Below are 24,383 nucleotides of genomic sequence, written 5' to 3' on the forward strand. Positions count from 1 at the left end.
TCAACATAATAAATGTTATCAGTATTGTGCTTACCATCAAAAGATATAGTGCCTTTTCCTCTGATCAAAGAAGCTTTATCATCCCCAAATCTTATTAGACCTCCATTGTATTCCTGAAAAGTTAAGAATTTACTTTTATCACCAGTCATATGATGTGAACATACAAAATCAATAATCCATTCATCCTTTTCTTCAATTTAAGCTACCAGGGCCTACTCTACCAGTTGTACAGTAGGTGCCGGTTGATCTTCTGTTATTGCAAAAAAAGCCCATCCATTGTCTGCCGGTTCCTCATCAGAATCATTAGTAACTCCTTCATCAACATAGTAACATGATTTGTCTCTATTATTCTTAAATCTGCATCTCTGATATTTAGGGTTAGGCTTATATGTTCTTTTATCTTCTTCTCTCAATATTGCATGTCTATCAGAACACCTAGATGCCATGTGACCAATTTTATTGCAGTTAAAACATTTAAATGGTGCTTTACCTTCAAACTTACTTCCAACTAGACCTTTAGGAATTTTCCTTGCAAATAGTGCTTCAAGCTATTCGAGTTCCTCATTTTCCTTTCTGATGTCTTCAAGTTCTCTAGCATAAAGTGCTTTCCAATTAGATTTCTCAGATGATGATGATGCTTTGAAAGCTAAATTTGTCCTAATAGTAGAAACAAGACCCTATTCCTCAAGTTCAAAAGTTGAAATTTTTCCAACCAAAGTATCTCTAGATACTGATGTATTAGGCATTGTTCTCAATTCATTAATAGTAGTAACTTTCATTTTATATGTCGGTGGCAATGCTATTAAAACTTTAGAAACAATGTCATCTTCACTTAAGGATCCTCCACAACATTGTATACCCAAAACAATTTTATTGTCTTTCCAGAAAAGCATAAATCCTTTCATCTTCTTCCATTTTCAGATTTTCATACCTGATCTGGAAGCATTCCAGTTTTGCAATTTTGATAGTGGTATCACCTTCATTCAATATCTCCAGTTTATCCCAAATAGCTTTAGTAGTAGATCGATCTAATAATCCCATGATTTGCTGATCTGAGAACGCGCTCAAAAGTGCTTCTCTTGCTTTGTAATCATTCTCCCGATCTTTAGCCAAGTTAGGTGGATTAGGTTGACTCTGTGTAGGACCAACATAGCCATTCTTTGTAACATCCCATATGTCTCTTGTAATGGAATTCAGATGTATCTCTAGTTTGATCTTCCATATACCATAGTTAATTCCATCAAGCTTTGGACTGTCCTTCTTGAAATAGTTAGTCGCCATAGAATCTCCTCAAGCTGTTAAACTTCTGAAAAAGAGGACTTAGCTCTGATACCGATTTTTAGGACCCTAAGGCAACTGAGAGGGGGGGGGGGGTGAATAAGTTGTCTATTAATTTCAACCCAAATAGAACTTAATTAAACTTGATGCATAATACCGGTAAACCAAACTTAATGTTGGTTGACAGTTTAGCAGTTAACAACAATACTGGTAAAACTTAATGCATGAAATAGAAAGATAAATAACATCCACAACACATAACATATATATTTGTACGTGGAAACCCTGTAAGGGAAAAAACCATAGTGGGAAACCTTACCCACAATCAGATGATACTACTGCATATAGTATGTGTGTACAAATGGGGTCTGCACATGCAAAAAGACCAACTACCTAGAGCTCACTGCTCAATCACAAGATGGGAGTCACACTGACTACAATTGGATGGTTAAATCCAATAATAATGTACTGCTCAAAATAACATCTTGATATGCTGGATTCAGTACCAGTTAAGCTCTAATTATCCCCTTCATACCTTCCTTGAATCTTCAAATGATGTCTGCATGAATAGCTCTGCTTATATTGGCATATACAATATTTCCTTACCACTTACACTTCTATCTTAACTATAAATCTCACAAATGAGATCTTACATATATACCAAAATCTAAGACCAAATGTGTAGGTCGGCTCACTAAGAATATTACAATTAAATCAATTACAAATGAATCAATATGCGATGTATCATGTTGGCTCAATGCATTTACAATAATAATAAATCATCTCCATAACGTGTCATGCTGATCTGGAATAGATAATGCATGCTGGTCCATAACCTAGACCAATTTGCCGATAACAACAAATATGCAAACTCAATTAGACCAATAACCAAAACACAAAAACCAAGTGTCCAAACAATGTCTTCGACATAACCAAGTAATCTCTAGATGATAACAGATCATCCTTACTGCCGATGAACAATATAACCTGCCGGTGAACCAGATACTGGTGACTATGCATGTCATTGAACATGCTGGTGAATATAACCAACAATCTGCAAATGATAAGTGTGATAAGTGTTGACATCAATGACAAAACCGATGCAACACATCCATAATACCAACAATCTACACTTTCCTTTAAGTGATTACAATGATGGAATATTGGATTTGGATCACCCTTTATGGTGATTTCAATACCATTGTGTGGAAATTTAACACATTGGTGAAATGTTGATGGTACGGCCTGCATGGCATGAATCCATGGGCAGCCCAATAACATGTTGTACCCTAGTTCTCTGTCCAACACTTGGAAATTAACTTCTATTGTTATAGGTCCTATTTGCACTAGTAGCGTAACTACACCTTGTGAAGGAAGCTCTTCATCATCATATGCTTTGATGTTTATTATTTTTGAAAGATCAATATGGAGCTCAAAATATCCCAATGTTTTAACCAACTTTATTGTATAGATGTTAAGACCAGCTCCTCCATCTATAAGTACTCTTCTGATTCTTCTCTTATATATGTAAGCTTCTAGATGTAGTGAGTCATTATGGAGAATTCTATCACTGGGAACATCTTGTTCTGTTAACACAATACGGGTACCATTAGCTAAATTCCCCACCATGGATTGGAAAGCATTTTCATCTATATCTCTGTCAACTACTGAATCTTGAAGTGCTTTGTCCAAGATAGCTTTATGATTTGGTGATATACACAATAGTTCAAAGAGTGATATCTGGGTTGGGGTTTTCTTAAGTTTCTCAACAACATTATAGGTCCCTACTCCTGGTGGTGGGTTGGATGGTACTCCTTGTAAAGTTACTTTTGATCTATGAGTAACTACTGCATAGTCTCTATCTCTTGGATTTATTGTGATTGTATCCACTGTATTATCTCTCGTGAGGGACATGTCTACAATATATGTTGTGTTATCAAGGTTCATTTCATATCCCATTGTATAGTCATTATGTGAAAATATGATATCCATGATATGTGCTATAAGTTCATCTTCAAACCATCCTGAATAAAATGATTCTTCATGCCCCCAGTCCATAAGACAAAGATTCTTGTCTTCATCATATTTTGGTTCTTCTAACATCATGCAAATTTGGTTATCATAGTCATAAGTCTCTTGACATTGCTCATCATTATCAAGTTCTTCTTGTGAATCATCATTTACTACATCTCTTGAGATAATGGCATGAATAGTATAGTCATATGAGACTTTTGTGTAGTTAGCTATGTTGTCTTGTGTTCCTGATGTAGATGCCTTCCCTTTATCATGTTTGACAAATGGATCCTTAAAGATGGTGTGATTCATGTTTGCTAAAGTTTTGTTGGTGTCAATTGTGATGTCACCTTGATCTATCATGTCCTGGATTAAGTTTTTCAATTTATAGCAACTTGCAATTTTGTGACCTTTTGTATGATGATAGTCACATAAATCATTATCATTCCACCATGTAGGTTTGAAAGGATTTGGATCATATACTCTAACTTCTAGCAAAGTGATCATATTTGTCTGTATTAACTTTTTTAATGTTGATTCAATAGGTTCCCCTAGAGGTGTGTAATTCCTTTTTGGAGCAATTACCCTTGGGAATTTTGTGTTCGTAGTTTGTGCAACGTTTACATTGATTAATACAGTGTTATTCTCTGTATGTATACTAAATGATTGACATGGGCCTTGTAAAGACAAAATTGGTTGAGCTCTGTTCACTGTACGGGCATCTACAACACCATCATTGGTCACATTTGTGTTTCTTGTCCAAAACTTAGATTTATCATTCTTGTTGTTGTTCCCATATTTTATGAGACCTTGTTCTACTATTCCTTTCTCACTCTTTAAGGGATTTTCATTGAATTGTTTGAATGTGGTCAAATATTGCATTTGTATCGGGTACTTAATTTTAGGGTTAAGTTTTCTATAAACATGTCAACTTGCTCAGTTTTGGGAATAATAGTCTTGCACCTTTTGTAGAGAGCTCTCCATCTTTGTATGAAAGATGCAAATGTTTCATTCTCATATTGTTTTGTGGCATAGGTCCATCAATGTAACTGGGGTTTTAATGTTATGTGAGAAGTTAGCAATGAAATGTTCCGCTAATTCACCCCATGATGTGATTGTTAGTGGGAGATCTGAAAACCACTCCAAAGCCGAACCCCTGAGACTTTTTGGAAACAATCTCATTATATAAGTGTCTTCAGTTGTAACCTCTATACATGCAGTGAAAAACTCTTTGATGTGATCTCTAAGATCACCTTTGCCTCGGTATCTATCAAATTTCAGTGTTTTAAAATGTGGTGGGAAAGGCATAATGTATAATGTGTGATCAAAAGGATCAGGACGTAAGTTCTGCATTATAGATCTCTTTTTATCATTACCGGTTTGCATAGTTTCATTTGTGGTTATAGATTCTGTACCTGTTGGGTCAAAATATTTGTTTGAGTAAGGGGTACACTTTGTGCATGTATATTTCCCACAAAAGGATTCGTGGTAGTATAACTAGGAGGTTGTTGAAAGGTACCATAATTATAATTCTGTGTTATGGGTTCCGCTAGGTACTGTAAAATAAGTGAAATTTGAACCCATGTTTGACTAGGTTGTGCTCATTATATTAGCGAAACATGGGTTTGTATTCTGATGACCATATGTAGATCCTATGGAATAGGAAACCAGAGGTTGAGTCACACTTGTTGTATGAGAAACTTGTGTTTGAATAGGTGTCGAGACACTTGACATTACTGGTGTGGTGTGAGAGGCTATGATAGCCTATGTTGGTGCACTAATGTTTATTGTTGAGGATGATGCACTTGCTTGAGAACTCACGTTTGACATGACATTTGTTTGTATAGATGATGTTGGTGCATTCCGAGAGAGACTTGAGGTCATCACTTGTATTTGTGTCACATATGGTATTTGACTGCTATTTGGACCTAAAGTAGTTCCTAGTGCTAAGATTGTTGTGACATCAAAATATTTAGGTAACTTGGCACCATTTTGCAATAACAACGAGAGATATTTGTCCCTGTCATTATGTATAAGAGTGTCTAGAATCATAAGGACATGTGTGTCTTGTTGAGCTGACTCAATCTCTTCACATGTTAAAGTCTATTGTAGGTCATGTATCATGGGTATTGCATGAGGATTTGATAGTTGACTAATTGCTATGGCCATGTTCCAAGTTGGATTAACTGACGAGTCGCTGTTTGGGTCCATTTTAATTTTTGCCTTTTGTGATCTTGTGATGGGCATTTAAGACTTATATATGAAGATACTTTAGAATTTAATGTAAGACCACGGTAATGTAAGACTTTAGACCTAAATGCAAAATATGAAACACTAGAGCAGACTCTCTATTGGGGATTTGGATGTGAAACTTGTTGAGTATTTCGAGATTTTGCAACGCAAGTTTTTCAAGTTCTTCTCTTAGAAGTTCTACAACAATTTCTCTATCAATTTTATGGGCAATTTTATACTCTCTATCTAGCTTGTACTCGACTCCTATGTACTAAGGTGCACTTGTCTTTAATCCCCAAGCCAATTTATCTAAACGTCAAGGATTTCTCATTGACCGTCATTTGGCACTAGATTAGGTTGCTCGAAAGGGAGCAAACCATCACTTGGGAGACCCATTAAGATGCATGCTATGACTTTATAGGATGATTATGCAAATGTTGACGAACTAAGATAGATGTATATGAGGTCTAATAAGGACTAAATCTAAGGATGTATATGAGGACAATAATGAGGACGTAAATGCAAGGACTTATTCTAAGGACGTATATGAGGACGGTAATGAGGACATAAACACAAGGACTTATTCTAAGGACACATATGAGGATAATAATGAGGACGGAAATGAGGACTATGCAAGGATTGCCTATGGTCACAAGTATGTAAAATTTTGGATTTTGCAGTACTGTCCGATGTTTGAAGGTAAACTTTGTTTCAAGTAATTCTGGTTTGTAAGAAAATTTTGTTGTTTTTTAAATATGAGAATAGTTGTTTGAAGATAGGGATAGTTGACTGAACTATGTTTTGACCAACTTTGAGAATTCAGAGATATGCAAGGTAGGGCCTGAAATAGCCCAAATACTGACTCAATACTGATCTAGAACAATGATACACATAAAAGAATAGAAGGAAATCTTAGGCTGGAAAGTAGACACCATTCAACGAGGCCCCCATAGAAAAATACCAAAACAAGATGAACAGATAGAGAGTTTGGCAGCACTAGCTCCACTCCATGACACACACTTCTTCGGCATGCTAGTATCTCTTACCTCGAAGATCTGAAGATCTTATCACCGAGGGATTTCTACCTCATAATGCAAGGTACATGAGGGGTATCTATGGGGTACGATCTGCACTCCTAGAATCACTTAATGTAGGATTTGGGCTACTAAGTTGGTTCTTATTGTAAATTTTGAGGAATCCTGATCCAATGATGGATTCTCGAAGCAAGCCAAGTAAGACTTTAGTTGAGCTTATTGATGTAGGGAAGGCCCCCACATACGTCAAATTCACTCAACACTCTAGCTGCTTAACTAGTATATTCATATAGCAGCTCGAAAAACCCGCTCGAGAGTACGTTGGGAGAGATGATATTCCCAATGTATCCCAATTCGAAGTACCTTTGTGGGGTGATGAAATCCCTAGTGAAAGATACCCCTCACTACTACAATGAAAAAGTTGGTGTTATTATCACCTTCTCCCTTTCTCCCAAGACCTCGAAGGCGGGTGGAAAGGTAGTTGATGCAACAGTAGGTCCACCCCGAACACAATAAAAAGTTCTTTCTACTGGCTATTGGGTGGAATTGATTATGTGTTGCATTGATGTTTTGTCATGGATGCCAACACTAGCTGTTTGGATGCTTTACCAACACCCTTCTAGTCCCTGTAGGTTGAGTGGTTTTTGGTTAACTTGGATCCAGCATGATCCAGTAGGCTTTGGTATAGTCTGGTGATGGAATTGACTTATTCATGATACTCGTACTCATATTTGGTTAGTTGGTTTTGGTCTGGAGATCAGATGGTATCCTACTTGCTTAGAAGATTGGTTTCTAGTTCCGGCAAGGGTTTCACTGGCATAGCTTTTGGTGGAGATCCTTGATGAACTGCATAAGTGGTGTTGGTGTAGCTTCTGGTGGAGTTTCAAGATGCTTTGTTGGTCATGTTCAAAACTTGGCAGATGGAGATCATTGCTATGGCGTGTGGACCTATACTGGGTCCCAGTTGATCTAGGTTATGGACTAACTTTAATGTAACATGTGGATAGGTCCTATTGATGTATTTCCAGAATGTCTTATGTGTTGATATTATTTGTTTGGTCTAAGGCCGACATGGTTTGTAATTATGTAATGGGTTTATTGTCTCATGGCCAACTTGATTGTTTATGGTAGAGGGTTTTGTATAAATAAGATGTAAGATCTCATTGTAGATCATCATGGTTATGGTTAGAGGTCATGGTCAAGGAATGTAATGTGTGAATAATGTAATATCATTCAGGAAGAGGAGTTGATCTATCTTTGGAGATCGAATTGGGTTTATATAAGAGGATTTAGTCCTCTGATATTTAGCTTAGTCAGAATTGTACTCAGGCATAGGAGATGCTATCTTTTGTAGTTCAACACTTCTCTAGATTGTAGTCTGGATTTATATGTAGTTAGTGAGGCTGCTTTTGTGATGAGCAGTGTGCTCTAAGATATTGGCCTTCCTACAAGTGCAGACCCCTCAATTGTAATTCACATACTTACTGTAGAAGTATTATCTGACTGTGGGTAGGCTTCCCACCGTGGTTTTTCCCTTTATCGAGTTTTCCACATACAAAATATTGGTGTTATATGGATGGTATTTATTCTGTGATTATTGTTTATGCTTAATTGGTTTATCTCCTATTCCGATATTAATATTTTGGGTTCTGGTATTAAATTTTAAATTGGTAATGGTTCCGGTAATCTATGACAACTGATTCACCCCCCTCTCAGTTGTCTTCTGGTTATTTGAACTGTCTAACAATTAGTATCAGAGCTTTGGTCCTCTCTACAGAAAGCTTAACCACTTGAGGAAGATCCTATGACGTCTAACAGTTCAAGTTCATCCAGTTCTTCTAGAGCTATCTTTCGAAGGGATATTTCAAGGCTTGATGGAATAAATTACACAGTATGGAAGATTCAAATGCAGACTCATTTGAGATGTCTTGGCAAGGATATTTGGGAGATCACACATAATGGTGTCACACCCTATAATCTGGGATCTGGAAATGCTCCTCCGCTAAACCTGGACAAGGAGCTTGAGAATGATTGTAGAGCAAGAGAAGCCCTCTTGTGTGCACTTTTTGATCAACAAATAATGAGATTAACCAACAAATCATCTGGAAAGGCTATATGGGATAAGTTGGAGATTCTTAAAGGAGGTGACCCCACAGTGAATATTGCTAAACTTGATGGTTACCAGGTGAGATATGAAAACCTAAAGATGGAAGATGATGAAATGATTACTGCATTAATGAAAAGGGTAAATGAGATTGTAATAGGAATTCAATGTTGTGGTGGAACTCTGAGCGAAGATGAAATTGTTTCTAAAGTCCCGAGAGCCCTACTGCTGACTTACAAAATGAAGGCTACTGCTATTAATGAGTTAATAACAATGACTAATACATCTATCAACAAATGTATTAGCCATTGCATTGGGAAACTATCTACTTTTGAGTTTGAAGAATTTGGACCTTCTGGAGTTGTGAAGTCTGAACCTGCATTTCATGCATCTACATCTACAACTGGTAAGCAATACTGGAAAGATTTATATGCAAAGGAATTGGAAGATATAAAGAGAGAAGATGATGAGTTTGAGAAACTTGAAGCACTATTTTCTATAAGAGTACCTAAAGGACCGATAGGAAGTAAGTATGAAGGAAAAGCACCTTTTAAATGTTTTGCATGTAATAAGATTGGTCATTTCGCATCTAGATGTCCTGAAAGGAATTCAAGATTTGAAGAAAGAGTTAGAAGATAATTTAAGCCTAACCCTATATATTATAACAAGTGTAAATACAAGAAAAAGAGAGACAAATCATGCTACATAGCGGATGAGGAAGACATTATTGATTCTGACGATGAACCAACAGAAGAGTTTGCTAGTGGATCCGGTAATGGGAAGGAATGAGTATTCCTGCCTATCAAGGAAGATGATTCAAAACTGGAAGAGAATGTACCTAAAGAGAAGGTACTTGCTGCTAAAATTGAAGACAAGGATGAATGGGTAATTGACAATGGTTGTTCACATCATATGAATGGAGAGAAAGGGAAGTTTTTGTCTTTGCAATAATTTGATGGTGGTCTAGTTAGATTTGGAGATGACAAGGCATGTATGATCAAAGGAAAAGGAACTATATCACTGGATGGTAAGAACAATACTGAAAATGTTTATTATGTTGAAGGTTTGAAGAATAATCTTTTGAGTGTAGGACAATTGGTAGATAAGGGATTTCAATTACAGTTCAAGGATGGGAAATGCAAAATCATTAACAGATCTGGCTTGGAGATTGCAACCGGTACATAGACAAAAGGTCATATATTTCATTTGAATTCTGGTGAGAAGATATGTTTGATTACATAGATTGATGAGAGTTGGATATGACATAAAAGGTTGTGTCATGTGAATTTTGATTGCATTGTGAAGATCAGTTCAACTAAGGTAGTTAGGGATATACCTAAGTTTATGAAGCCCTATAATCCGGTATGTAAAGAATGTCAAATAGGTAAATAGGTCAGAACCTCTTTTAGGAGTATACAAGATAAATCTATTGATGTTCTTGATATTATTCATACTGATTTGTGTGGCCTTGCTAGAAAGTTTTCAAGGTGATATATATTTCATGCTAATAATTGATGATTATTCTAGAATGATGCGGGCTACTTTTCTAAGAGAAAAATATGAAGCACTTGAAAAGTTTAAAATCTTTAAGGATAAAGTGGAAATTGAGACAAGATTGAAGATTAAATGTTTGGGATCAGATCATGGTGGAGAATTCACATCCAGTGAGTTTAATAACTTTTGTGATAAGCATGGTATAAGAAGACAATTTTTTGCTCCCCGGACAACTTAGCAGAATGGAGTCGTGGAAAGGAAGAACATAACTATCTTGGATGCTACTAGAACAATGATGATCTAAGATAGTCTACCTCATATCTACTGGAGAGAAGTAGTGAGCACAATGGTTTATACATTCAACAAAGTACATATCAAAGGAGAAACCAGTAAGACACCTTATGAATTAGGGTTTGGCAATACACCTACAGTTAAGTATTTCAAAATTTTTGGTAGTAAATGGTATATCAGAAGAAATAATATTATTGGGAAATTTGATCCTAGATGTGATTAAGGCATATTTATTGGTTATCCTAATGAAAGAAAAGCATATAGATGCTATAACAAGAGACTGCAGAGAATTGTGGAGAGTGGTAATGTCAAAGTAGATGAGCTGAACAATAGTCAAATCAAAGTTTATGAGAAGAAACTGATAGTAGAAATGATTATATCTGAACTAGTAGCACCTTTACCAGAACAAAGAGTTGAACCAATTACTTTGGCAGTATCAGAGAATTCTACAGTAACTGAAGAACAGGGAAGAGGAACAAAAAGTCTGAAGACTCCTAGGTATGTGAGATTCAATCATTTAGAAGATCAAATTATTGGGGATAAGAGAAATGGAGTGATGACAAGAAGAAGACTAGCAACTAATGAGGTATGTTTAATTTCACAAGTTGAACCGGTATCGGTAATTGAGGCATGTAAAGATGAATATTGGTTGAAAGCTATGAAAGAAGAATTAGATCATATTGAGAAAAATAACACATGGACCTTGGTGCCCTAGCTTAAAAATAAAAATGTTATTGGAACTAAATGGGTTTTTAGGAATAAAATGAATGAGGATGGTCAAGTTATAAAGAATAAGGCTAGATTGGTTTGTAAAGGGTATTCTTAGAAGGAAGGAATTGATTATGGAGAAACTTTTGCACCTATAGCTAGGATTGAAGCTATAAGATTATTTCTTGCCTATGTTGCTTATAAAAACTACAAGGTTTATTCGATGGATGTTAAATGTGCATTTCTGAATGGGGATCTTGATGAGGAAGTTTATATTGAGCAACCTGATGGTTTTTCAATATTAGATGATACAAATATGGTTTGCAGGTTAAGGAAAGCTTTATATGGATTGAAACAAGCACCTAGAGCTTGGTATGCAAGGTTGGATAAATATCTTTTGAAGCGTGGTTTTACTAAGGGCAGCGCTGACAGTAATTTGTATTATAAGATCACTGATGATGATTTACTGATTATTGAATTATTTATTGATGACATTATTTTTGGAGGTGAAGATAAGTTATGCATAGATTTTTCTAAGAATATGGAGAAAGAATTTGAGATGTCTATGATTGGTGAGATAAATTTTTTCTTAGGTTTGTAGATTACTTAGACTGACAAAGGTACTTTCATCTATCAAACTAAATATGATAAGGAATTATTGCAGAAATTTGGTATGGGAGATTCTAAACCGGTAAGTACTCCTATGGTTACAAGTGAGAAATTGACAAGAAAAGATGTTCCTACATCGGTAAATCCTACAAGATACAAATCTATGATTGAAGGTCTTCTTTATTTGACTCAGACTAGGCTTGACATTATGACTATTGTTTGCATTGTTTCAATATTTCAGAGTGATCCTAGAGAAAATCATGAGATGACGGTGAAAATAATTTTTAGATACTTGCAAGGTACATTAGAATATGGCTTGTGGTACCCTAAGGATGATAACTTTACTTTATGTGCATATATAGATGCTGATTGGGCTGGAGATGTTGATGTCCAGAAAAGTACTTTTGGTGGAGCTTTCTTTCTTGGAAAGAAGTTGGTTTCATGGATCAACAAGAAACAATCATGTACTTCTTTATCTACTACTGAAGCTGAATATGTTGATGCTGCTACTAACTTTACACAAGTTTTATGGATGAAGCAAATGTTGAAGGATATAAAAGTGGATTGTAATGCATCAGTAGTTATTCACTATGATAACTTTGATGCTATTGATATATCAAAGAATCTAGTATTTCATTCTAAAACAAAGCACATATCTATCAAGTATAACTTTTTGAAGGAGAAGGTAGAAGCAAATGAATTTAGACTGGTTTATGTGAACACTAAAGAGCAGATTGTAGATATTTTCACTAAACCTTTGACCAAGGAATCATTTGAGTACCTGAGAGATAGATTGGGAGTTTCTACCCCTCTGGTAGAGACTTGATTGATGCGGTTTGGCATTAGTCCAACTTGCATTATCAGATATACTATTCATTTCGGCACTGATGTGGGATGCTACTGCTTAGGGGGAGTAGTCAGCTTTGTGATTCAGTGGTTTATGTTTTTGCTTTGATATTTCTATCAAATTTCTAGCATTGATGTCAAAGGGGGAGTGATATTGATGTGAAAAAGGAGAAGTGATTCAGAGATTTACAGAGTATTATTCATAGGGGAAGATATTGATATTCAGAGCTATTTGTGGGAGATTGTTGGTTGTCTTCCATTGGGGGAGACTCGTTTGGCATTTCTTAGTACTTAGATGTTTTTCACATCTAGTGTTGCCATCAATGCCAAAGGGGGAGATTGTTGTCCATTTGGTGGAATTGATTATGAGTTGCATTGATGTTTTGTCATTGATGCCAACCCTACCTATTTGGATGCTTTACCGACACCCTTCCGGTCCTGGTAGGTTGATTGGTTTTTGGTTAACTTGGATCCGACATGATCCAGTAGGCTCCAATATAGTCTGGTGATGTAATTGACTTGTTCATGATACTCATACTCATATTTGGTCAGTTGGTTTTGGTTTGGAGATCGGATGCTATCTTGCTTGCTTAGAATATTGGTTTCTAGTTCCGATGAGGGTTTCATCGGCAAAGCTTTTGATGAAGATCCTTGATGAATTGCATAAGTGGTGTTGGTGCATCTTCTGGTGGAGTTTTAGGATGCTGTTGTTGATCATATTCAAGACTTGGCGGATGGAGATCATTGCTATGGCCTGTGCACCTATACTGGGTCCCGGTTGATCTAGGTTATGGACTGACTTTAATGTAACATGTGGATAGGTTATATTGATTTATTTCTAGGATATCTTATGTGTTGATATTATTTGTTTGGTCTAAGGCTGACATGGTTTGTAATTATGTAATCAGTTTATTGTCTGGTGGCCGACTTGATTGTTTATGGTCGAAGGTTTTGTATAAATAATATGTAAGATCTCATTGTAGATCATCATGGTTATGGTTAGAGGTCATGGTAAAGGAATATAATGTGCGAATAATGTAATATAATTTAGGCAGAGGAGTTGGTCAATATTTGGAGATCGAATTGGGTTTAAGCAAGAGGATTTAGTCTTCAGGTATTGAGCTTAACCGGAACTGTACTCAGGCATAATGTAGTACCCCTGCTAGTTTGAACTCATATTTTATTATTGGTTGTTTTTTAGTGGATACATTACCATGATATATTATTCAGATTTTTATGACATTATGCTGTATTTGGAGATGAGATGTATAATTTATTTGCAGTATTTCAGTACTTGTGATTTATGGCATTTTAGGGATTATTGCTATGTACTGACATTTTACTTTATTTATGCAATGTGGAATTATATGTTGTGTGTTTGTGAGTGTATTGGATGCAAGGGGACGATTTTCCTTCACTCATTTCGGTGAGATAGGGAACGTCGTAATTCTCCTTCATCGGTGTGTATGTCGTGTTTTCTATAATATATATATGTGTGTGTGTGTGTGTGTGTGGTTCGGTGATGCAGGATATTGCAGGTACAAGTATCGGGCAGGTACGGGGTATCGTCTCCACCTGGCTTCACAGGTCTGAGCGTGCCTTATATTTTCCGATGGAAGTGGAGGAGATAGTAGTTGACCCTATTTTACTCTGTTACACTCGTGTGAGTGTCGCCAGTTGGTCGTCTTGTCAGTTTGTTCAGCCTTCGTATTTTGTCGTTTGATCTTTTTATAGTATTTGCTTGAGTTTTGTTTAATTTGAGTGTTTTAGTGGATTTAAATAATTAATTAATTAAGTTTATGGATTTATCTCATAGTTGTATTGTTTATGCATTGAGATTATAAATTTAATTAATTAAAAGAAATTATTAAATTAAGTTGCAAGCTGCATGATATTAGAAATATATTTTATTTAAATTTTAGTGGAAAAATAAATTAGATTAATTATATTTATTGTTTCCTAGAATTTTAAATAAATAAATAAATAAATAAAAGGATAAATAAATAAATAAATAAAAGAATAAATAAATAAAAGAATAAATAAATAAATAAATAAATAAATAAATAAATAAATAAAAGAATAAATAAATAAAAGAATAAAAGAATAAATAAATACAAGAATAAAAGAATAAATGAATAAAATAATTAATTAGAATTAAAATATTGTTTTAATTTTTTTTATTTAAAAAAAAATTAATTGGAATTAAAGTATTGTTTTAATTCTTTATTTAGAAAAAGAATTGATTGGAATTAAAATATTGTTTTAATTATTTATTTAGAAAAATAATTAATTGGAATTAAAGTATTGTTTTAATTCTTTATTTAGAAAATTAATTAATTGCATGAGAAAAGAAAAGAAAGAAAAATGATTTTTAATTATTGCATGTTCACTTATCTTTTTGTTAGAAAATTAGAAAATAAAATAAAATTGCTTTTATTCTAAATTTAGTTTTTTTGAAAAAGATATTCAACCTAGAATTTTAGTTTAAATAGGGGAATAGGTCATTGTTTTAGACACACAGGAAACAGGTCAGGAAATTTAGGTGAAGAAATTTATTGGAAGTTTGTTGAAAAGATTAAGGCTCTTCTATAGATTTCTTCCAGGAAAGCTATACCAGGTTGGGTGACTTCTTTTGATTGTTGTTTTAAGAAAATATTTTATTTCTTTCTTCTTTCTGAATGATGTGTGTGTTAAGATGTTTGTCAAATCTAAAATCCTGTCTGATTATTTCTTGTTCTTGGCTAAAGTCCATTCCTGAAGTTAATTTCTAGTTTGTGGAAAGAAGTTATTACCTGGGTGTTTGTAGATTAAATTTTGAGAAAATTGGGAAAAGTTATTTTGACAAATTTTGCCAAGATTTTTATTGTGCATGGAAATTGCAAGATTTGAGAGGAATGAGATTTACCAAAGAAATCATTCCCTTTTGTTTGATTTTTGTTTCAATATTTGACTATTGCAGTTTTTTTTTAATATTTGTGTATATCTGTGATATTATTAGTTATTATAGAAATAAATTTAATTATTAATTAAATTTATTGTATTACTAAAAGTTAAGGAAAATTATTTTATTATATTATTTTGGAGATATTATGTATTAATTAATTTTTGTGTAATTAAATTTGATTGGAAATAAATTTTGGTTGAAAATAGAATTTACTTGTTTTAGATTACTGTATAAAAAAAAAAAAATTAAAAAAAAAACATTAATTAAAAAAAATTAATAAAAAAAAAATATTATATTTATATGTATATAGTATTTTATGTGGTTTTAATTAAGCTATTTTGGAAATGAAAGGTATTTCAAATTAAATCATCTTTTTATTATATATTTTAATGTGATATAATTATATAATATTATATTCATAGAATATATATATTTATGTAATTATATTATTTTATTATATATAATTTTTAATTTGGAATTTAATTTAGATTATTGATACAATCTAATCGGGTTTATTTGTAAAGTAATCATGAACATATTATTAGGGGGGTTAATTTTTATGTGATTGATTTAACCTTATTGGACAAATGACAAAATTGATTTATTTAATATAGTTGTATTTTTCTTATTTTCTGGAAATTCCTTATTTGCAAGTTATTTATGCTTTTGGCTATTGTAAAGAAAGATTACCTATATTAGGGTCTTGTGTAAATGTTGTTTTCAGTCAAGCTTAAATTTCATTGGTATTCTGGTTGAATTGTCATTGTGTCCTATGTTATTATTTCTCCTAGACCAGGTGTTGTTGTATAACTTTTTTGATATGAGCCATTGTGTGTTTTTTTCTAAATGGTCAATCTTGGGTTAGTATTTGTGTATCCTTCACCTGTGCTTGTTAGGATTGTTTATGGTTGTCTATTTCACCATAGAGTTCTCGTAGAAAGAGACATTTCCTGTTAGTGTCCTATGAGAGAGAGTGGCTTTCGAGCGGGGGCCGTGCCCAAAGTGGATGATAGGATAACCTGTCGAAAGTTGGTTAAAAAGTGATAACATAATAATATATTGGGGGCGAGTGAGATAAATATTAATTAAGATAAGTGTACCTCGTGCATAGGTGAGTGCTTGTACAGGGCTCATAATGTTACGAGAAGGCCTGGAATGGCAAACTTACCACCTTGTCTTCATGAAAGGATTGGTAGGGCTTGCATGAGACTTAGTTGGAACTGGAGGCTTGGAAGAGGTTACCAGGAGAAACCCGAGTATGGGGGCTGAGACCTATGGAGGTTGTACCATGGTAACCATCAAGCTATGTGATGACACTCTCTTCTTAGAGTCACTAGTGTTTTGTAAGTTGTGTTACATGGATGGTTGCAGAGTCTTGTAGTCCTTTTGTACTTGTCTCACTTTGCTTGCTTGAGGGTTTTCTACTATCTCCTAGCACGGTGGGGTGGTTCCATTTTGGGATCACATGGTCGGGTGGTAGTGCCAGTTCCCATCAGATGTTCTAGATTGCATCTTCAGGTGAGGAAAGGCTTCGCTGGTGTTTCTTGGATCGTGGTTTATGTACCGGCTCTTGTTCGAGATCATTGTTCAGTTGAGACCTTGTGGTCATTGTATCAAACTTTTATGTAACCTTGATATTATATCTTTGTAACCAGTGGTATTATTGGAAGCCATGTATTAATGGATATTGTAATATAATTATGTTAGTGAAATGAATGTTATTATTTTGATCTTATGTTTAAATGGTTTATGGAAATTGGATACATTGGAATACTTTTATTTCTTTATTGTGAAATTTGGATGTATGGGTAATTTTAAACTTAAGTATTCAATTTATCCAATTAAATGGATTAACTATGGTGTTAATATAATCTATGAAATTAATCTTCGTTGGTTACCCTTAGGAAAACTTATGATAGACTTCCGCTGTGTTGATAAATGTGCAATGGTTATAGTTAGTGCACTTAATCTTTAAAAAAAAATTTATTTCACCCTTTAGTTACCTAGTTGTGTTGTTTTCCTTTAGGGTTCTTGGTGGGGCATTACACATAGGAGATGTTATCTTTTGTAGTTCAACACTTCTCCGGATTGTAGTTTGGATTTCTATGTAGTCAGTGAGGCTCCTTTTGTGATGAGTAGTATGCTCTAGGCTATTAGCCTTCCTATAAGTGCAGGCCCCTCAATTATAATTCACATACTTACTGCAGAAGTATTATCTAACTGTGGGTAAGCTTCCCACCATGGTTTTTCCCTTTACCGGGTTTTCCACGTACAAATCTTGGTGTTATATGGATGGTATTTATTATATGATTATTGTTTATGCTAAATTGGTTTATCTTCTATTTCGATATTAATATTTTGGGTTTCGGTATTAAAGTTTAAATTGCTAATGGTTCCGATAATTTGTGATAGCTGATTCACCCCCCCGTCTCAGTTGTCTTCCGGTTATTTGAACTGTCTAACACTTTCCCTTAAAAAAGAGAAGTGTGAGTTATTCTATTGATAAGCCTGATTCACGTTCATTTTAAAAACCCAAACTTAGGTGTGAGATACGCATGTGCATGTCAATTTAGAGCACCAAACTTAAGTGTGAAAGCATGCATGTCAATTTTAACCAGATTTATTTTAAGCCCCAAATTGAAGTGTGAAGGCATGCATGTCAATTTTAACCTGATTTATTTTAAGCCCCAAATTGAAGTGTGAAAACATGCATGTCAATTTTAACCAGATTTATTTTAAGCCCCAAATTGAAGTGTGAAAGCATGCATGTCAATTTTAACCAGATTTATTTTAAGCCCCAAATTGAAGTGTGAAAGCATGCATGTTAGTGATTTCCAAAAATATTTAGTAATGACCCAGCCTTCTCTATGATTTCACTAGAAGCTGCAAATAGAGAATCAACAACCCAAGAAAACACAGAGAAAATAGCAAATCAAACTCTTCATTGAATGAATGCGTAATAATACCTATGTGAATGCGTGATCTTATATAGTCTATTGCGTGATTTTCCTTGCGTAATTCTGACAGAGCGAGTACTCTGACATAACGATTGTGTGAGTGACATATAGACCAAACAACAACGAAAAAAAATCTATTTCAGAAACATGCAAAACAGGTTGTGATGCCCTAGAAAGAACTCTCATCATCCATTCTACATTAAGCAAATAATATTTCACTCTATATAAGAGAACTAGGCTATTGTATCTAGCAATGGCTGGTTGGTCCTCTAGATCTTGTATCTTCTTTTTTGCCTTTAGGAATTGCTGATAATGTCTAGCTTGTCTCCTTTGTTCCTTTGTCCTCCTAGCACCTGAAATCTCAAATTGTACCTTACGTTCCATAAGATGTCATAATTGAAGCATCAAATAAGGGTAAACAATGTTAAGATCTAACTAATTTCATACAAAATTTAAATAGAATAGAGGTCTAAAAACAAGAAAAACTAGGCAAACAGAAATCAAAGATATCCCTATCGAATGCATCACAAAATCAAGGTGATTGCGTGATGTTGTGTGATTGATTGTGTAAAACTGTCTATGTGATTACACGATCTTGTAAACCTGATTGCGTGATTCTGAAACCCGCTTTGCAATCCATACAAAACCTGCAAAAAAATTAAAAATCTATACATGCAAAAATCACATAAAAAACAGAGAGGGTTTACTAGCTGTGGGTTCACGTCGGGTTTACTAAAATATGTATGCTAAAATTCATCTTCATTAAATAAAAAATAAAAGGGAAATCATGAATCCCTATTCAATTAAAGAATCCTAAACAAACTCAATGAAATAACACAATCAAGCAAATAGGAATGTAAAATAATCAATTAGAACTCCCTATTCCATGACTGCATATTGCTTCCATTGCTCTTCTCCTCTTTGTGGTATGATGGCTCTTAGATATCGCACTGGCAACTTGCAAATGACACAAAGATTCAAAGTTCGTGATTGTTGAAAATGGAGATTGAATTCGCAATTTATAGATTATTGGAGAGGATTGATTGAGAGGCGAAACAAATTGATTAAGAGGTGGAACTCAGGCGAGCTCACATGCTGATTGATAGTTGAGTTGCTGATTTGGAGGTGGAACTCAATAGATTGAATAGATAAATTGAGTTAACTGATTGAGAAAAAAGCTGATTGAAAGATGAAAAAGAATGATTGGAGGATAATTGATTGATGACAAAGAAAGCTTTATTTAGAAAAAGCTAACTAGAAGATGGAAAAAGAATGATTGGAGAAAATTAAAGAAATGATGTAATTAATCAATTAATTGAAAAGATCAATCAAAATAAATGGAATAGTTAACTGATTGAAAGCTTTATGAAAAAAACAAAGTGGAAGATAGAAATAGAGATTGAAAAAATAATTAATTAAATTAATTAATTTAGCATGTGCTTGCACTTTGACTTTGATTTTCAATTTAATCTTTGCATGAGATTTAATTCAAATATTGAATTTATTTTAAATTCAATTTGATCTTTGAATATATTTAGAACTTGACTTTGATTTTCAATTTGATTTTTAAAATCACGCACATGTATTTGAATTTGGAAGAATTTGAATTTGAATTTGAATTTGGGGAATTAATGAAATTAGAAGAATTAATGATATTAAATGACATTAGAAGAATTAATGAAATTAAATGAATTTAGCATTTGGGGATTTGGAATTGAAGAATTAATTAGCTAATTAAATGATTTAAAGAATATATTTAAATATTTAGAAATGGACTTTAATTAAATAATAATTTTTTTTTTAATTTAAAGGATTAGAATCACAATTAATTAGATATTAAATATTTAATTAATATTTACAAAAGGGTTAATGATTAGATGATTAGAAATAGAAATTAAGAATTGATTTATTTAAATACTAAAGATTATTTAAATAGAGGAATTAATCATAATTAATTAAATAATAAATATTTAATTAACATTAGAAAATGGTAAAATGATTAAATGATGATAGAATTGAAGCTGGAATAATTAATAAGATTACAGAAGAAATATGAAACTTAGAAGAATAAGATTAACTAGCTTAATTAAATAATTAATGAATTATTTAATCAATTAGATGAATAATTAGCACATGATCAATGAGACATTTTTAGGTGTCTATAGCGAGTTTTGGTGATTTCTATGAACCCGTGATGATTTTTGTGTTATGCGGTATTTTTGGTGATGTAGTGTGTTGCGGTTGATCTTGGCAAGATTTTTGGTGGATGTAATCATTTGGGAATTTGAATTAGGTCCATTATATGTGATGTAAATCAAAATATTAGTTCTATGGTCGATCTTTGTATCCTGCAATGTAATTTTTGTATTTATGAGTTGAGGGTTGAGGATTTAGTTGACCTTGCTATCAAGGCTGATGATCTGTATATATAGGTGATATACTTATGTAATATAGGTGTCGGTATTATGTATGCATTATTAGTGAGATTTATATGTGCAAAAAGAGGATATATCATTCAATAAAGTGTTGTGGTGGGTTTGGTATTGTAGGGCAGACAATTGTTCTTAACCGGAACTATCATCTGGCATTTGTAGATGCTATCATTGCAATTCATTTATTCCGGATTGTAGTCCAAATCATTTTGTAAGTCAGTGAGACTTTCCTGAGGGTTGTAGCCTTCCAAGAAAATATCCTTTGAGCAGTGAGCTCTAGGCAGTGTGTCTGAATGCATGTGCATTCCCCATTGTAATATTTTCACATACTATTATAGAGTATCATCTTATTGTGGGTAGGTTCCCACTATGGTTTTTCCCTTGACTAAGTTTTCCACATCAAAATATTGGTGTTGTGTGTTGTATGATCCATCTGTTGCTATAGTTTATCTATTTATGCTTTGGTGTTTGATTATCCAGTTTTCAATGAAGACTGATTCACCCCCTCTCTTAGGCTTCCTTCTTGATTGCTGCTAACACCCTCTCAGTGATCCTTGATTCTAATAGGGATGTCAACATAGTCCTATTTTTCATATCTTAAGGTAGATATAAACATGCATACCCACATTCAACACCAAGGAGATATCCATTAAGAATCAATGCATGCATTCCAAGCTAGGAAGAAAAGATGCCCATATAGGCTTCATTTCTTTAAGCGAGGAAGAGATAATTATAAAATAGATATCTTGTAACAACTATAAATGGATCCTTTTGAAGGATGCATGATTTATAAAGGAGGAATAGATATTTTCATATTGGAAAGAAGAAGGGGACCAAGAACACACACATTCTCTAATGTTTAGGAAAAAGTGATTCTAGGTGAAGGATTTATTGCATTCACTAAGGAGACATTACTCATAAAATAAAAAACTATTTTAAGGATGAATAGGTATTAAATAAGGAACACAAATACACTCATATGAAGGATAATATTATGTTAGAAATGACATCAAATCATGAAAAGATGCAAGCCAAAAAAGAAAAAGTGAATCCTTACAAACAAAGAATGATTGAAAGGTTTTTCTTGCTCCCTAAGCATGCAGAAAAGAATAAAAATGCTACTATTTTTCTACCTAAGTATGATTGGACCTATAATTGTACCACCATGAATGATAATGAGCCCCTAATAAATATGCTACCAGTGCCACAAAGTGAAGAGAAACATATTTAAGAACTTAAATGTTATGTAGAAAGAATAATATAAGAGTCCAACTCATTGTCATCTAGTATTTGAATGATACTAGTTACAATATTTGCTAAATTTTATCTACTAAATTATGGCATGCATCAGTTGAATGGCGGTGGATTTGATGATACTTACAAAAAGAAGGATTGTGTTAATTTTTATTATAATTATTTATTTTATTTTCTAAAGGGAGAGTAATCAAGTTGGCTTTAAGGAGCTCATACAAAATACTATCTTGTTATGATGAGAAGTTATAAAAAGACATAGATATATTAGACAATGGGGGAGGGGATGTTGAAAAATGAGGAATTTGGAAACCTATACCTTCTTGGAAAAAGTGTACAATCTAAAGTTCTCATAACCATCAAAACTTTGTTGTACACATCCTAAACCATGTTAATTATATCCATGTGTAGAATCAGATATATGTGTTGAAATGTCTAAAGCAGAGGGTTCAAATTCTTAGTGTCAAAATATAAAGAGATCCCATCATCATCAAGAAAAATATTGGAAGGAGAGATGGGAATTGATTTAGAAGAAGATTGAATAAATGACACACAAGGCTCCTTCAAGGTTTCATTCTTAGATTAAGGGATCTTATACCATTTGAAGGAAGTTGTAAAGTTTAATGTACTCCAATTCCCTGTGAAGGGAGCATCATTGGTATAAGATTGTTTTGTTGAATGAATCATAGTATTAAAGGGAGAATTGCATACTGTTTCATCATGAAAAAAATGATAAGGATTAGGATCAATCTTGATTGTGTGAAGTTCATTGTTATATATGAATTTGATTGTTTGATGAAGATAAGAAGGAACCATTTCATAGCGTGAATTCATGATATACCTAGAAGAAGGTTATAATTTATATGGTTGGGCACGACATGAATAGGAGTATGTAAAGTCACAGGGCCTACTTTGATAGGTAATATGACTATATGAAGTGACTATTGACAAACATTATCATAGCCATGAACATAAAGAGGATCAGGTTGAATACAAGAATAATCCTAATTTATCTTATCTAATAAGATGACACAACAAATGTTAAGTGCTTACCCATTATCAATGAAGGTACCTTTGATGTTTCAGTCATAAATGAAAGGAGTAATCATTAGGAGATCATCTCTATTTCTAACCTTAAAGAGGGAAATTCATATTGTGAGAATGTAATATAATTTGGTTTAGAAGAAGGATGAGGAACCACCTTTTGTAAGGCTTCTAGAATCAAATTATGGTATAAAGGAGGAGTTTGAATCAAGTCCCGAAGAATTTTTTTAGCTAAGATATCATAGAGTTTCTCAACAATATTGGGTCCCTTAAAAACATTTTGCTTAAGATGTGGGAGGAACAAATGGAAGTGAGGAAAACATTGGAATCATGCTTATTGTTTCTAAAATTAGAACTTCAATACCAAAGTTTTCTAAATGTTTCCTTTCCATAGTACCTCTTTCACATATGTATTTTGCAACTTTTAGGATATTGGGAGGATTTATTAGGCTTCACATTACTAGAAACATGAATGGTATTGACTTGATTAGTGTAATAGGTGAAAAATTAGGGTTTTACCCAATGATGAGGCAAAACCCTTAATTTTTACTTAGGGACCAATTACATTAAAGAGGGGTGAACCTAATATATCTAGGCTCAAATCAACAAGGATAGGGATAAGAATTATGATTAGATTCACTAGTTAAGATTTGACTCCTTGTTTTTAAGATGAATTGAAAATTAGGGCAAATGTGATGAAATTTAAGCAATTATGCATAAATAGTGAGCTATAGTTATCAATTAGAGGCACGAACCCAAATCTGACTAAATGTGAGTATTCAGAGTTGTTCCTAGAAGGTTGTCCTAAATTATCAAGACCAAAATGTGTGTCACTCTAGTCCTCTAAACTTTTCATCGTCCAAAGGGAATCTATTTGTCTCTATGAGTAATGTTGATTTTGAGAATTGCAACTGCATACCTTTTCCTGCACATAGTAGAGAAGGGAAAATAGTTCGAAATAGAGGTTTTCCTTATGTCAAACCCTGACTGTGGAATTAACCATGAAATAGAAATGAAATGTAAATGAATTGGTGTAATGTAAATAATTTCCTTTTGAGGGAAAGGCTAAACAATGTCTCAAACACTAATGATATACCTTTTTATGAAGTGTTGTTTGTCTTCACAAGGAATTAGGGTTTCATGTAG

The sequence above is a fragment of the Cryptomeria japonica genome, chromosome 4 (assembly GCF_030272615.1).
Source record: "Cryptomeria japonica chromosome 4, Sugi_1.0, whole genome shotgun sequence".
Lineage (NCBI taxonomy): Eukaryota > Viridiplantae > Streptophyta > Pinopsida > Cupressales > Cupressaceae > Cryptomeria > Cryptomeria japonica.